This window comes from Excalfactoria chinensis, chromosome 9 (genome assembly GCF_039878825.1).
Source record: "Excalfactoria chinensis isolate bCotChi1 chromosome 9, bCotChi1.hap2, whole genome shotgun sequence".
Lineage (NCBI taxonomy): Eukaryota > Metazoa > Chordata > Aves > Galliformes > Phasianidae > Excalfactoria > Excalfactoria chinensis.
The window spans coordinates 3,338,539-3,355,804 of NC_092833.1; the positions used below are offsets into that span (position 1 = coordinate 3,338,539).

Genomic DNA, 17,266 nt, shown 5'->3' on the forward strand with positions numbered 1-17,266 from the left:
CAGCTCATCCTTCATCCTGCAAGATGAGTGCAGCTTTCTGGGGTGCAGCCGGAGGAGCACAGCTGGCTGCTCTCCCCCCTTCTCAGGGAACATCGCTCTGCCAACACAGCAGCCCTGGCAGTGCCCCACTCACCACTGTCAGCTCCTCATCACACAGCTGCCCACTGACTGCTCAACAGAACTTGTAAGGAAAGCCCAAATGCTCACAAGGGGAAGAAAAGCTACTTGTTAACAACTTACTTGGCAAAGAAACCACAAAACTTGCTTCCAATCTGCAGGACAGAATGGTGAGACAACCCTCAATAGAAAAGTTGAGGGCTAATGGATAGGATGGGATAAGATCGCTCCTTTCAGGTTAAGCTCTACTCGATCGATTACTTACAGAAATATTTGGTCACAAACCTTCTCAACATCCCCTGAAATGATGAAAACTTGCTGAAGCATAGCACTGTCATCAACCTCCCATGACTTTGTATGACCTCACGGTACTTTACTTATGGAAACTCAGCTCCTTGCTTGTCCTTTCAAAGTCAAAAATCATTACCAGGAACAACATATATAGACATATAAACATCCCAAAATTAAAGCAACACACAATTTCACTGCATAATTTTGCTCTGAATGCCAAATGTGAAATTTGATTTGGAAGATGCTGCCTTCGTAGAGTGCTGCTCCTCCTGCAATTTCAAACCACCACAGCAGTTAAGAAATAAGAAAATATTCCCATTTGGCATAGTAGGTTTGATCTCTCCAGTATATCCATCCAGAGGCTAGAAGTGAAACATTAAATGTCATCAGACACCCTTGTGATTAAAACATATTTTGTGGAAGAAGGTAGTATTTTCACTGGAAGAGTAAAAGAATCATACCAGTATTGTCCCTAAGCAACTGGAAAGCTCTGGCTGGGAAGACTGCTAGTTGGTGTAGCCTAAAGCGTTTCTGTCTCAGTCTCGCACTCCTGCCAGGCTTTGTCAGGATCTGACAATTAGATTAAGCATACTGTACAAGAACAAGCCAACTCCTAACAGGAAAAGTGTGTCAGCGTCGCTTAGCTCTGTCTTCATGCAGACTGCCAAAATATTTAGGGAAGTTATTCACAATAAAAACACCAATTATACTCAGCAAAGAAAAGCTTGCTGGGATATTACTTCACTGTAATTAAATACAGTGCATTTTTAGCAATTCAGTATGTTGGCATCAGTAGAACAGAACTGCTGATAAAAGAAACATGCTTTCTTGCAAAGTCAGCTTTCAGCATTCATGTTTATGTTTCCCCATCAATTACCCTGAACCACATATGCAGAAAACTTGAAAAACACAGATGAGAAATAATAACATAGAAATAATGCAAAACTACAGTTAGAACATTCTGAAGCTTATGTCACTTCTACTAATGTGTCACCAAAATAAGTGAAGCGAGGCAAGTCCTAATGAACAGTACTGAGATAATCTCACTTCAGGAAGGTGACCCCTCAGCCTGCAAGCACTGCAAACTCCTATGCAGTGGTTCCCAATCTTTTTGCAATTGCATCTGGCTGGCTTTTTGCCTTCATGCATTCAGCTCCTGCAGCACTGCTCCTTCTGCCATAGACTGATTCCAGCAGGCAAAGGCTCCCAGACAGTAAGGGCTGCAACAGAAGTCTCCAAACCAGTGCCTCCTCTCCCTGGGCACAGCCATTGTCCTTTCGCCAGGTGCCTGAACAGATCAAATCCCTTAAGTGTTCCAGCACTCTGAATCTGGTCCTAGCCTCTCTCCAGACAAGACAGTAAGAAGAGAAACACTAGCTCTGTAGTGCTGGACAAGCCAATGAAAAGCATTTCACAAGTTAAAGAACAAGGACCTTAGCTCCATGCAGAAAATGTAAAGGCATGAGGCCGAGTGTCTATGGCTTATGTTCACAGCATGCAAACAGCTATGAAACCATGACAACACTGCTCTGAGGGTGACAATGAATTAAGTACATATTTGGCACCCTAAAATATTGGCCAGCTTGGTTTCAGCTATAGGTCCTGGCATCCAACATTTCTGATTTATTGCATATTTGAACAAGGTTGGCTTCCTTTGTCAAACTGGGAATATACAGTAACAATGCAAGCAGCCAGAAATGCTTGGACACCCTGAGCTATCCCGTGCTACAGATAACATTTTGTGTTGCATACACACTTAGCAAAACAACATTTCACATGTGGGATGAACACTGCAACAGCAAGTCATGACTTCTTCAACTCCAAAAGGAATGCACATCATGAAAATCCCAAGGATGTGCATCCATAAAGGGTAACTTGTTTTGTAACGTTACAAAAATGTAATTGTTCCAAAATTCAAGATAAGCTTGTTGTTAAAATAGATTGTGCATTTAGTTGTTTGGAATTAGAATAACTTGAAATATCACACCATCTGTACCACCACAGTTAGAAGCAGTTTAGTCAGATAATGAAGAATTCAGAAAGAATCTTGAATAGCTATAAATACAGTGGAATGTATATTTTTAAACGCTTCCATTTACTGTATGTTGGAATTGAGCTGCTTTGACATTTTAGTTTGTTTTTCAGCCCTCTCTCTCTGCAGGTTTCCAGAACTTAATTCTGCAGTACTGAAAGTTGGGTTTAGATGGAAACATTAATTTCCCAAGATGACAAAAAATACTTGTTTTTATTTTTTTGCATAATGACTTCTTAGAATACAGTAATATAAAATGAAAACCAATTATACTAACATAATGTAATGAAACATATAATTTTTTGTTACGCAGTACTATTTAAAACATTCCACTGGAAAATTACTGAAAAGAAACACACTTTTGTTCCGGGGTTTTGAACAGGAATACCCACGTGATTCCACAATTACCATCAGCTTACTCATGTTCAAGCTGCTGCACTTTCCTACCACCCCTAACCCATTCCTTCCTCCCCTTTTGTCTTGCAGCCACCTGCATTCTAATGCCCTTGAATTTGTCTCAGGAAACTGAAGTTGGTAAAATCTTGCATTTTATTTTGCCAGGTTATTTTCAAGTCTGCGAGCCCTTTGATCTGACACATCAGATAGTCCTGTAAACGCTTGCTGTGTCATAGCATCTGAATTCAAGTCATAAGTTTACATCTTCTTCACCCTTCTGACAAGGCATCGTGCATCTTTTCGCCTCCAGCCAACTGTCCCCTATGGTCAATGCCTTCCAGAAGTGGATATTTCAAATGTTCAAGTGTCACACTTACATTAAAAGAGCAAATTAATACATGAATAAAGCTTACCACTAAGGTAAATTATGCTTTCTGCTCCATTTTGCATTATACAGTATAATTTCCTACTTTACATTTGCTTCACCAAATAAATAAGTAATAGCAATAGGTGTCAGAACACATGAGATTTAAAGCTCAAAAAGTAATTAAGCTTTAATATCTCCATTTCTCTCCAGTCATTACTACTTTTCACCAGCCTAACACCTTTTTTGTTTGTTTGTTTGTAATTTATTTTACACTTTTAACTCCACTGCTTTGAATAGGATCGATACCCTTACAGAGTCGGTTTCAAAACAAAGAACTCCAGCCGTGGATGAAGCTGACTACACTCCATCTGCTTACATTTCTTTTGATGTAACTTCCAGTAGAATCAAATGGCCTTCAAAATGCAAAAAAAGTTACAAAGTCAGAGATGAGAAAAACTCCACTGGAAAGCACCACGCTGGTCACACAGCCAGTTCACATCACAGGGGGCGTGCCAGAACTGCTCCTTGGGCTGAGGGGAGCTCCAAAGACTGCAGAGATTATCAGACAAACAAGCACACCCCCAGCTTAATGCGATTGCTCTCCAGAACCTTATCACAACTGCAGGAACAGTAATAGTGTACTCCAGTGAAAAGCTGGCCCCTCAGCTCCAGGCTAAGTCACTGCAAGACTCAGTATTACCCACACCTGGTGAGTCTGAACCATGAAGAAGCCGAGGTGTACAGGTGATTTTCAAGGGTCACTTCTACGGTAAAAGATGAGAGTAAGTAAAAACATTCTTGTTTTAATCACAAGGCTGCTGCAGACTTAAAAGATTCAGCAAGAGGTTTTTCATCTCCACAATGCCTGTGTGTTTAGCCATCGATGAGTAAGCTGAGTGAGTTCTTAGCCTCTGTACCATTTATTAAAACTAATTCACTGAAGGCTTAAAAGTTACAGTGCTGCTGGAATGACCAGACTATGTTCATCTGCTTGTAGTGCTTTGAAGGCTTACACTGCTCAGTGCTCATGTGAATTGGAGCAAAAGCTGAGAAACAATACCTGTCAGATGCTCACTGCTGGTGGGCCACTGGCAAATACATCCAACACTGCAGCTGAAGCAGCGCATACCAAGCAGCTCCTGATCTGACCTGGATGGCTTTAATAATTCCAGCAGAGCTGCCAAATTCCAGTGACAGAAACATATTGTTTCTCTGGCCAAACACACTGGCCAGGCGTTGGAGATGGGCTCCCTGCAGCGAGCTGCTCAGCCTGATGCAAGGCAGGCTGGGACAGGCTTCAGGGAAGCCACTGCTGCACTCAGGGTGTCATGGGGGGGGGGGGGGGGAGGGCAGGGCTGGAGGGCACCCAGCCATTGTACTCTGCAAACATGTTGAGGATGAATGCACGAGAACAAGTTCCATTCTGAACAAAAGCGTATTCTTTTGTCTAATAGGAAAATAGGCTTACACAATCACACCATCTGCATCCCTCCTAACCCTTCCCCCTTAACTACTTCAGCCAGCAGTCACCCCCTGCCAAGTCTGAACAGCAGCCGCTCAGAGTAACTACATTACAACTGAAGGGGCAGCTGGGCAGTGGACAGGCACCCTGCAAGTGACCACACGGACTGTCAGGTTGGACTGCAAGCCAATGGCTGAGAAGAAGCACTGAACCCAACAAGCCTACTTCAAGCTGTAACTGCAGGCAAGGCATCCTGCAGACTTCAGGTCCTGAAGGGAGCAGGAAGAAACGCTTCATTAGTCCTGCAGTTTCTAGAGGGACTTCTTTTAAAGAACAGAGGTAAAGTAAACAGACTCTACACATCTTAAGGAAGCAGCATCAGAAATTCAGACCATGAACTGATTTATGACGGTTTTATATTTCCCAAGTGAGGTTACAAAGTGACACAGAGCTCCTGAGCTCTGACAAAGAGACCAAACAACTTCCTCTTATATAAACAAATATTTCTCAAAAAAGTAAAAAGAACAGAAAAAACAGCAACAGCAGCAAACTTCATCTGTCTTAAACATGGCTTTGCTAAAGCCCAACTGTCAGTAGTGAACAATTCCATAGACAAATGGGAACGAAGGAGTAATAAAATAGAAACCAACCACCTGAAATCCAACTACAAAATTCTTTCTTCTCATACACTTAAAAGCTTCCTCATTTTACAAGGCAGTATTTTGCCGTGCTTTCTGTTAATTAAGGAAGCAGAGCATTTAGTAATGCAAAGGAGTCTGGGAAAGGCCACAGGGACTTAAAGAGTTAAAGCTGTACAGCCACTTAGGTCCCCTCACAGTAAGCATCTCTGACCCCCGAAGGCACAAGGGTTGCCTGTGTGAGGACCCAGGACAGGTCCTCCCCTGGGAGAGACCAGGCAAACTGCTATTTCTTTTCTGGACCTTCCATTTTGCCAGAGCTAGACAAAAAAGGGATGACTTCTCAAACAAATACTATTTTACACAGGAAAACGCATCCCCATTGCCTAGACTTTCCACTGCTAGAACTAGAAAAAGCCATAGTGAAAGATGTTGTCATGCCGAGAAGTGTTTACATCTCCTTACCACTGACCTAACAAAGCACATCCTAGAAGAATTTCATGCTACAAGTGCCAACAATTCCAGATATTTCTGACCACAGGGAAGTACTTAAAACAAAGCAACCCACGAGACTTCCTGATAGAGGTATGGATAGAAATAAATCAGCTTTGTGCCTACCTACAGGAGTCTCAACACAGACTGATCCATAAGCTCCATTGCAAAGGCTGTTTCTCAAAATAACCTCCCTCTTAAGTTCCTGCCACTAAGCAGTCTTCTGCAGAGACTTTGCTTTCAAGCAGTATTTCATTACTAATTTTATTTCATTCTTGAATGCACTGGGGGAAAAGAGAGGAAGGAGGAAAAAAAAAATAAAAAAAAGCAAATGATTTGGAAAAAAGCTGTACCAGGATACAATTTCTGATAGTAAGAAAAAGATAATCAATACTCAGTGTCTATGTATACTGCCAGTGAACTAAAACAATCAGCACAGTATGCTGGAAGCCTTGCCAAAGCTACACAAAAACGTGTACGCTCCTAATAAAACTTTACATGAAATAATAATAGTAATAAAAATGGATATGATTACAAAGAATCTTCAAGCCATTATCTAAATTTGCCAGGTACCAGCTCTCTAGTAACTCAGGCAGGCCCCACTTTGCCCTGGAGAGAATACGCTCAGGCTAAGTTTGGATCAGTAGCACCATGCACAGAGTGAAAAAACTAAACTCCAGCAACAGAGGGGGGAAAAAAAAAAAAAAAAAAAGCAGAGTTCTTCTGGAAAAAGTATTGAAACTCCAGACTGCAATGGGATGTACAGACCACCTTGGTTTCCAACATAATAAAGAATTAAAGTGACATTTAGAAATGTCTTCATGGTTATGAGACAATCTTCAGGAAGAAGAGATATCTGGTTTCCCAATGAGTTATAAAACCATAACACACCTGATGTGGCCTAAACTATGAAACAAACATTGGGAAAATGATTCTTTTTCAACTCTATCAGAGCTAGATTTGGTTTCTTTTACCATTTTCTAGAACAGCACATACATGGGAGGAAACAGAGTTCATGAACATGAGGGAAGGAAAGAACAGATATTTCACTTCTAATGCATATCTTCTTCAACACAAGCTTATGGCAGAGGGCCTGCCTGTTACAACCCCTGTCTCCCCACACCCTCCCTCTCCCTTCCCATCCTTTCTCCAGGTGCCACATTGTCAGCTGTTTAGTATAGTGAAGCCCTTCTTCCAAGAAGTCTGGAAGTCACAGCTTGCTTTCCCATGCAGCCTTCCCAGTGAACTTACATCTGACTCTCAGTGAACTTACATCTGACTCTCATGTTAGGACTCAACAATTCATTAAAAAAAAACAAAAAACAAAAAACAAAAAAACATCCTCAAAGTATTTGCAATTAAACAGGATTGTTTATAAAAGCTAACCAGCTTTCATTAGTCACTGAGACACAAGCTTCTACACTAAACTATTCCCAGCTGCGTAACAGAAGGAAAGACCTCCATGTGCTACCATCATGAATTTTCCTTCTTCCTAAGAACTACAGCTTTGCCCCCACCCCACCTCTCCATACAAGCTCTCCTGACCTCCCCTTCATAGTCATCACCACAGGGAATCTCCAGCAGATGCTGTTTCTATTTTCTCCTCTGGCACCAGCCCACTACATCCTGAAAGAGCACTTATTTATTTACAGCTGACTTTGTCATTTGGAAACATTAACCTGACCCATGGGTGGGATTAATCTGGCAAAATTTAGATTCTGTGATGTACATGAGCTCATCATTAGGATAAAATTAAAGTCTGTAAAGCCCAGTTTGCAATGAATATAAAAAGTGACTCTAGCTAAAATTAGAGGAGATAGTGGAATTCATCTCATACAGCATAGAACCAACACACTAACTCACTTAATGTTCTTCTCATAGGCAACATAAAGAACAGAGAAGAAACAGATGCAAACATGAAGACCACCAAAACCATTCTGACATTATTCCTGCTGTTTAGCACTAGGTTAAGATGTTTACATCCAACCTCACCGCACAAGCTTTTCAGGCTAGCATAGCCCCCCAGCACTGCTGAAAAGACAGACCACAGAATCACACCCATCTACCAACTTTCATCAGGCAGCATATACTTGATTCAATCTAAATGCACAGATTAACCATCATTACTAAACATTATGTCATGGCTTTTGGGTAGCACAGTATAATACAGAGGAAGAGATAAGTTTGCAATAGTGTCAAGGTCTTAGCTCTGAAATTCTTGTAAGCAAAAATAAGACAGAAACACAGATCCCAGTTTCCAAATCTACCACGTGGCTTTAATGAAAATCGATGTGATAGCTAATGATCTTGAAACATCTAGTACTGCAAAAGTACTTCAATTTCTTCAGAAAATCATTCAAAATCATTTGTGGCCACGTACTGGTAGAACTGAGGCATATTTGTGCTGCAGCAGCTGATGATGAATAAGTTCCCAAGTAGCACCAGGGGCTGTGGCGACATGCAGAAATTGGTTCTGGCTCAGGTTGCTTTTCTGAGCTCTACAAAACAGAAAATACTATAAGATTCTCCAACATGACCACAACCCTTACTAGAAAGGGAAAAAAACTAGAAAGCAGAGAGAGGAAGAACTCTGTGCTACCATCTAACTTTCCTATCTAGCATCCCTATCCCAATTCCTTACCCAATGCTATTAAGACATAGACTTTGGGTAGGGAAGAGGATGTATCTGCTAAGGACACTGTTGGTGAAGCCAGGAATCTCAGGTATCCTCCCAAGCAGTTGCTAAGATTCCCTTGTTTGGGAACCGCTGCCTTAAAACAGTGGTCAGAAGAACACAGGAGCAATCAGGCAAGGAGAAGAGGAAAAATATTTACTGAACTGTGCCACAGCTGCAGCCAACACAGACATTCAAGAGCAATGAGAAAAGACAGCCTCAAATGCTATAGCTGGGACACAGTACACAACGTTCTTCAATAAGGAATCTCATGCCTAAAATGCTCCTAGGCAGTGCTAAGGCAAGGCTCTACCACAGCACACTAGCTAAAACTAGCTCACACACCAGAGGACTGCATTTGGAGCTTGTCTTACACTGCAAGCACAGCTCTGAAGCAGAGTAAAAGGAAAAAAAAAAAAAAAACATAAAAAAAAACCAAAACCAACACAGCATGGTCTTCTGCAAGGAAAAATTAATAGCAAAGTAAGCACAGGGAACTTTCAATATTAATAAAATATGGTAGTCAGTCACCATTCAACTGCACTGTACAGAAATCACTATGATTTATGACTACTGCCTAGGCCCAACTGCAGAGGAAAAAAGGCTGTGTGTGCCTCTCATATTAAGCATATACCACTTCACGTCCATGCAGAACACAGGAACAACCAAGGCCACCTGCTTTACACAGACAAAAGGAATTAATTTCTAAGGCAGTGGGAAATACTACATGAGAGAACTTTCAATCCCCAAATTCTGTCTATTTAAAACTAAGCTACTTAATCAAGTTAATTGAGGGAATTAAGAAAGCGCCAAATTCACCAACTATTCTCTAGCCATTCCCAATCTCGTGTTACTCTTCCTGGGCACAAGCTCCCCTGCTGGCACTGCACAATCTATCATCAGCCATTAGGCTGATTACCAGCTATTAGTTTTGCTAAGTACATGTATGAAATTTAAACCTACTTTTGTTATTTACAAGCTATTCATGTACCGCATATGAAGCAGCTGTACAGTGTTCAATGTAAACAAGAAAAGTGTAGCTGAATGTGAGTTAGAAATTAAAAATAACCAGTAGAAGTAGTAATTTCCTTTCCTTTCTCACTGAATATTTGTTTGATAGGACAAATAGGACAGAAGTTTATCATCTTTAATAGCACAGCTGATTCTGTAGGCTGAGGAACAGGTAAGAACCCACCAGAATAACATAACATTCAATTAAAATGTCATTCTAGAAAACACAGAGCTGGGGTTCTTACAAAACAACATTTTTTTTTTTTTTTTCTCTGTTATAAGGCAGAGTGATTAAAGTAAAAGATATTCTGCTTTATTTAAAAAGCTAGTTGTTACATACAATAAAAATATATCCTTGCACCATTACAGACTTAAATGCAAGACCTGAATTCTGCTAAGAGCCTGTCACCCCAAACACCTTTGCTGTAATAGTAATCGCTTAACAACAAATATTTTTATACAATAGACCTCAGCTTTGATTCTAGCACACCACATTTCTTCAGAAACCAAACACAGAACAGCTGTGGAATCAAACCCCACTATATGCAAACATTCAGATCAAAAACATGCAAGCAGAATATCCCTTGTGAAGGCCACTTAAGTGGGAACTCTGATGAAAGTGTTGTTAAATGTCAGTTATGTCTTGGTGTAAGGATATCCAGAGGAAGCATCCCACACACACTTTTCATAACAGGTGCAAACAGATGCCTGCTCTGCACAGTTTAGATACTTGAAAGAGTAAATGTCCCAGTGTCTATACTGCCAGCAAGGTTCCGGGGGAAATGAGCTACTTGCTATACTCACTACTTTGTTTCCTGCATTCCTAATTCAGGCATCTAAATTTAGATGGCAGATTTAGGCAGCACACTTCCCACTCTAACAATCAAAACAAACAAACGATCAATTCACTTATCTTCATCCATACGCAGAAGCAGGAGTAGACCTCTCCATGCACAGGCAGAACAACCTGTAGGAGATTACAGCAATCTACCGATCTCAGCAATCTCTAGCTGCAGGGCAAGAGAAAGTCTCATATCCTGACGCAAGCGTCAGTAATTACATATTAGCCTGTGCTCGCTACTTTGTGACATTTCTGCCCAACCCTGGGTCTAACTCCCATGAGTTTAAAGCCACTTCACTGCAACTTAAAAACAGAGTTTAAAAATTAAGGGAGCGTGTTGACTTGGCTTCATTGAAGCTTCCTCGTCCAGCATCCTCTATTAGCAGAATGTGGATGGAGTACAGAAGTAAAAGCCAGATCAGTAAGTCTCATATCTATGGAGTGTCGATACACTTCAGCTTCAATTTCCCTTTGGTGTTTCCTTCCAATAGTCAAGTTGTGACAGCTTGGCAGATACAAATTTCTTCTTCTCTTGCACTTTCATTCAACTTTGCTGGAATGAAGTGCATACGAGTGAATAAATTGCTAGTTCTTGTTAATCTAAGGGTAGGAAACTCAAGCCAATTATCAGTGCTATAGATGGCTTGCTGGAAAAAAAAACAACAACAAAACACCATAAAACAAAAAGACCACACTGTCCATAGACAGGAATTCAAGGCAGCAATCTCATCCACTTTCTCTACTCCCAGCACCACTAAGCAGGAGCTGCTCCAGCAGGCGAGGTGAGGGACACTTCCATAGCAGCACTTATGTCCCACAGCAAGGGGCTGAAGCACCCACAGGTATCTCACAGAAACTGCTGATTTCATCCGTGCCCCTTGCCTATGAAAACTGCTTACACTTCATATTTCATTTCTTAAAACTGATGAATTTTTATACTTTGTTGATTCACTGAATTCACCACCTTTTCTCCAGATACATCCACATTTTCGCATCTTTGATAGATGATCTCTGTGATTACAGTGCTGAATCTTACTTTATTCAAATCATCAATGAGCTAAGTGTAAGATTTTTAAGATTACAGGAAACAGTTATGCTAGCACTGACCAAAGTACAGAGGAAATTCTTTATCTGATATTTTAAACATTGTAAATAACCAGCAGCCTCGGTGTGCCATTTGCTTTTGAATAGGAAAGATGACAGAAAACACACCCTTTTTATCTTGCAACATCAAAAGCAAGGACTATATAAATATTTAATGAATGATCAGTACATTGTGAATTACAAGCGTGACTACCACAATTAATATTACCCAGATGTTAACAGCCTCAGAGACTGACAATACTGAAATCTAAGGAAACAGCAATAGTAAAGTGTATGTCAACAATCCTTTTACATTACAACCCTTGACTGAAGACTTAAGATAGAAAAGTTTCAAGCTTTCTAGCGCATCCAGCTGCTGAGAAAGATCAGCAGATAACACAAAGGAAAAAGTTAAAGAAGACAGAGCTAGAACAGTCCAGATCCTGGTTACGTTTCAGGACATGGCCCTACTTCTGCAGGAAGGAAAATCCATATTCTTCTGGCAAGGCGGGATAAAGGTGGGACATCTCTCAAAGTCTCTTTGCATGACGTTACTTAGGAATTGTTAGAATAGAAAGCGACAGCCCAGTCAAAACAGCATGCAAGCGCATTTGAAACTTGGGTAGCCAACAAGAACACTCTTCTGGAAAGTCACAAGATAGTGAACTCAACTAGACAGTCTGCCGTATGGCTCTGCAAGAATTAGTCTGCAGTCAGCTCAAAAGATGGATTTCATTGCCACGTTTTATGCTGCACACCAAAGCTTACTTGTCACTCAGCCTCTGACAAATCCTCAAAGATAAAGTTGCTAAGTCACCCTCACTGTAGCACAACACAATCCAACTCGGCACCTGACACCCATCATGAACAGGATTAGCCTACAGCATCCAACTCAAAGATACACAAAAGAGAAGGAAATATAACTGCTGCTGCTTAGCTTTAGTTTAAGTTCAGCTGACTTAATTATGAACAGATCTAGGTCAACACTGAACACCCATGTTTCTCACTAAGGAAGTGAACACATAAAGGATGAACTGCACTGGTCTCTGAGGCAAAGAAAACATCCCTTTAAGAAAAATGGCACAAAGCCCCAAATACACATATAAATATAAGTACGCTAGAACCTACTACTCCATTTTTTGGTCCAGAAGTTGGCAAAAAACAGGAAGGAAGTGAGTTCTTTCTAATGACCTTGATGTGCAGGCCCAGCCTGTAACAGAAAGGAGTAGCTGAAATACAGACACTTGGTTTTAAGCAAATACTGCCAATCAGATTCTGACAGTTCTTAGCTGAAAGTCCTGCTCAGGCCTCACTGCTCATATCCACTGTTTGGTCTCCAGAAACATTCAGCAAGCATCCATGAATGTCAGTGGGTGCCATTTTTTTCCACATGGGGGAATTCTGTTCCACACCTTTGTTTCATTTGCATTTCCATGTCAGATGCCATTTTGTCATGCTGCCATCTGTCACACAGCAACAAAATGCAACAGAAAATTGGTGGGAAGATTCAACCTCTGCTGCCATACCAGCGACATCTGCTTCTGACATCATGAGCTAACATCATAAAACAGGAAGCACTGCTTTCAGAGCAGTGCTCATACATCAGCCAGAGCTCCTCCTACCTTAAACCACATTTTATAAAGACAGCTTTAAGTCTTCGCTGAAAGACATGTATATGCTGTGTTGCTCTCAGCAACATACACAATCCCATGAAAAATACGTGTGGGTGAGGTAGCTATCTGGTCTGGCAAGTTTCAGTCTACAGCACAAGTTTATTTCCTAACAGTAAGTCCAACAACAGTAATTTACAGAATTATCAGCAAATATTTAGCTATGCATAGCAACCGTATATTGAGCTTTGACTTAAGGCTACTGGTTGAATAAACAACCTCATTTCTTTAACCGGTTTCAGAACAGCAAATGGGCCTGCACTAGCTTAATAAATACTTTAAGACCCCAGGACAACATGTGTGGCCTACATTTCCATTAGCCTCAAGCTGTGTGCTGTATTAACGTAGCCCAGCAAAACGGAACTAAATGAGCTGCATCAATCTAAGCCGAGTTCCACCAGCACAGAGCCCCAGTTCACAGAGCAGCCAGCAGGACCAGGCTCATGCTCCCCTCTGCCATCCACCTCTCTCTGGCCTTCAGCCAGGGCTTATGAAGTCCAGCAACATTTACGTCAAACCTCTACGTTTCCCTTTGGTGTATATTATATTAAGAAGAGTACATTTATAGCCACTAGGTGAAGGAGGAAATGGAAGTGAATAGCAACACTGCTCCATGTTGCCATTATTCAAGATGGGCACCCACAAGTGCTCTAGAAGCCTCACATTTGCCCTGAAGTGATGCTGCCAGAGCACAAAAGCACATGATTAAAAGATGTCAGTGAACAGCAGCAAGCAGCCAAATGAGCTAAAGAGAAAATGCAGACTAAATGCAACCCAAGGTACAGAACTTTGCTCTGGTAAAGGCATCTCCTCAGACTGAAAACCTCTTTTTCACTCTAACCTTGATGAAGAGGAACTAAGACGACAGCTGGGTGCCTAACCACTGTTGCTCATCACTTTAATCAAATAATTTTAACTGTAAAAGCATCAGAAAACCATGCCCTGCTTTCTTTTTCCATTGTTGTTACTGTACCTTACGTGTGTAGGCACAGGAAAAGTCTCCAGCTGTCTCAATTAAAAAAGAAACAACAAAAAAGATCCAACCTAAGCAATCTTCAAACAGCCCTCTGGAATCTGGCACTGAGTTCTACTGTGCCAAGTAGTCTCCTTCCCCACAGAAAGAGGGCAGTGACCCACCCACAGAAGAGGGGCAAATGGTCATTGCAAAAGAAAATAAGACAAAAAAAGCTTGCTTGATTTTACTTGGCACATGGAAAATCCATTTCAGAAGTTCATAGAGCAACAATGAGGCCTGATAAGTTAATGAGCTGCAGCATTTGGAGTCATGGGAGAGGCAGCCCATGGCTCAGAAATTCCTGTGTGGCACAGGACACAAATCATGACTAATTTAGTCAGATCAAAAAATCACCAGCTCTGATTCCTTCAGGAAGCAAGATATTCAGACAGTGCTTCACTGGAGGGTTGAGGTTTTGTTGTTTGTTTTTGCGTTTCTGCACATAAAACAATCAAAAACCCAATGCAAGCAAACAAAATCCTCAACTCTCAAGGGCTACTTGCAGAAAGCAAGAACAGCCTGATTACATCAAAGCCCCAGTCTTGTTGGACAGGAAGCCTGGGGCTCCTAAATGGGCATGGGTGACATTAACAAAGACAACCACAGACTCATAGACTGCACTGATGCCAGGCCTGCAGGACAGAGCCCAGCAATGTTCATACACCTGTAGGAGGGCTTTGGCAAGGCTGTGAAGCTCTGCCACTCATCCCCATGATGTGGGAGCTGTCAGCCTGCACCCAGCCTAGCACAGCCAGCAGCAGGACTCTGAAGCATGTCAGCCACTAAGAAAACTGCACTAGTACCAATGCCAGGTACAAAACTTTGAGTTGTTAAGAGAATGTGTGGTATCTGGCATTATTGTGTCAGCAGCACCAAATAATGTCACAGCAATCTGATATTCATGTCTCTGACAGGCTGCTTTAGTTACAGAAACAACATTAAAAATGCAGCATCCTTTGAAATAGTTGAAGAAGCGGGGCAAGCTCCAGCCCCAAGCACAACAAACGGCTCCACGAGGCTGGTTACTCCCTAGAGGATAAAGTCTTTCACAGCCAGCATACACCTTATCAGGGATCATTTCTGTCACCCACGGCAAACACGCTGTGAAAATATCAGTCGCAACTTACACTTTGCAGCCAGCATCAAACCAGTGACCAGCCATCCTCACACAAAGGACACTTTCCTCGCATAGCACTCCAAGCACAAGTACTAAACACAAAGGAAAAGAAGAGACTCGCTGCCAGCACGGACACTGCCACATCAACTTCCTCTGCCGCGCTGACACACAGGCGATCCTAGAGAATGAATGGGGCAGAGCGCAGCGTGCGGTCCTCCAGCCCTCGGCCACAGGAATCGCTGCACGCCAGCACCAGGAGTTTTTAGAAGTAACAAGAGGATGGATTCGGGCAATACCTTTCTTTGTGGCAAGTCAAGCCTCGCATACGAATCGAGTTGCCTCTTCCCCTCACAAAGAGATGGCTCAATATTTCCAGCCAATCTGAACGGCGAAGCCAAGGTTTTAGTACCTGAAAAAGGACCAACTAAAAACTGCCAAATAGTAGCTTGCAGCAGAAGGGTTTGCTTTCACCAGCATAAAGTCAAATCAACACAAGTTTATAAGAAACTTAAATCTTCAGCTAAGCTAACATCTAGGAACAATCCTCTTTTACAAGACAAATAAGTAATTCCTTCTTCAAAACGTTACAGTAGAAAACATGAAACATTCCGGAAATGTATTTCTTCTAACACCAGCATGGAGAACAGCCGTGTAAAAATGCACCTCATCTCCACAGGCTTCCCGTGCAACAAAACACAGAACTATAAAAAGCACATGAACCTATCCGTCCCAAACTTACCATAAAAAAAACCATCAAAGCAACTCTACGGATCCGTTATGCGACCAGAAGGGCAATCCAGAGGAGAGGACGCGAGCTGTAAGTAAACAAACTCGAAGACCAAGAAGAAACTCGCCGCGACTCGCAGAAGAATTTCCCCACGCGGTTCTCCCCCGGGGGCAGGAGACCCCGCCGCGCCAGGAGCTGCTCCGGGAGGCGCGCAGACGAGCCGGGCGCTGGCGCACGGCGCTGCCCGGAGCCACGGCCCAGCGGCGAGGCGGGCAGGGCGCCCGGGGGTGGGCAGCGGGACCGGGGCGGCGCGCCCCGCTCTGCTGCGCCGCGCTCGGCTGGGCCGGGCCGGGCCGCCGGGAGCCCCGCCCGGTGCCCGGTGCAGGCGGGAGGCGGCCTGGCGCGGCTACCGGGCTTTGTGCGCGCTGCCTCCCCCAGCGCCGCCCGCCGCCGCATGCGAGAGCCGACGCAGCTGGGGAGAGCGGCGGCGGGGACCGCCGTGCCCCCTCGCGAAAGCCGATCCCGCTGATCTCATCGCGGCGGGTCACGAATCCAATGGCCGGGGAATTAACACCAGATGGCGACGCCCCTTCCCCCCGGCCCGGCCCTCCCGTCCGCGGGCGGGCGCCCGGGGCGGACCCGCGCCGAGGGGGAGCTCGGCCCCGGGCACCCGGGGTTCGGCTGCACGGAGGGCGCGGAGCGCCGCTGCCCGCCCGGAGCCGGAACCGCCCCGAGCCCGCTTCGGGGCAGCGCAGCCCAGCATGCGGGATCGCTGAGCTGCTGACCGGGAAAGGACGGACGCGCAGTGCTGCACGGGCAGCGGTCCGCGGAAACTTAAGCAAGCGTGCGTGCTCGTGGGGTTTGCTGGGGGGTTTCTGTAGTATTCCGTCTCTCTAGGCTGTGTACAGGCAGCTGATTTACACTTTGGGATGCCAAAAATAAACGCGTGCTTCCAGGTAAGCGCTGAGTCACGACCAGAGCGAGTTCCGTCAAACCCCTGAAAGGTACACAAGAGTCAAAACGTGAGCACTTCCATCGCTGCTCACCAGTATCTCTAAACGCTAACTTGAAACACCAGTGTTTTTTTAATCCTAATAACCCTGGCTCTAAGTTGCCAAGCATGTGGTTGCCAGCAAGCACCGTGCAGATGGTGTGCTTTCCCTCACACACCCTGCTCGGCTCATAGATCCACACATCTCATTTCAGGAGCAGCTTCTCCTTGCACCGCCTACCTACGTCCCTCCCCAAAACTTACTATAAGGAGGGAACCAATGAAGATTAAGGACATAGTAGTAGTCCTTACATTGCATTCCTTATGGGAGACATGAAATAG

At 43.4% G+C, this 17,266-nt stretch overlaps 1 protein-coding gene across 2 annotated transcripts in view; it reads right to left on the minus strand.

The window, feature by feature from the left end:
- SPSB4 (splA/ryanodine receptor domain and SOCS box containing 4) overlaps window positions 1-16,517 on the minus strand; it is an 81,193-nt gene extending 64,676 nt beyond the window's left edge. For both annotated transcript variants that reach the window (XM_072344493.1, XM_072344494.1), the window contains exon 1: window positions 15,946-16,517. The gene's annotated coding sequence lies outside the window, so the exon portion shown is untranslated. The remainder of the gene's footprint in view (window positions 1-15,945) is intronic.
- Between the last annotated feature and the right edge of the window lie 749 nt (window positions 16,518-17,266).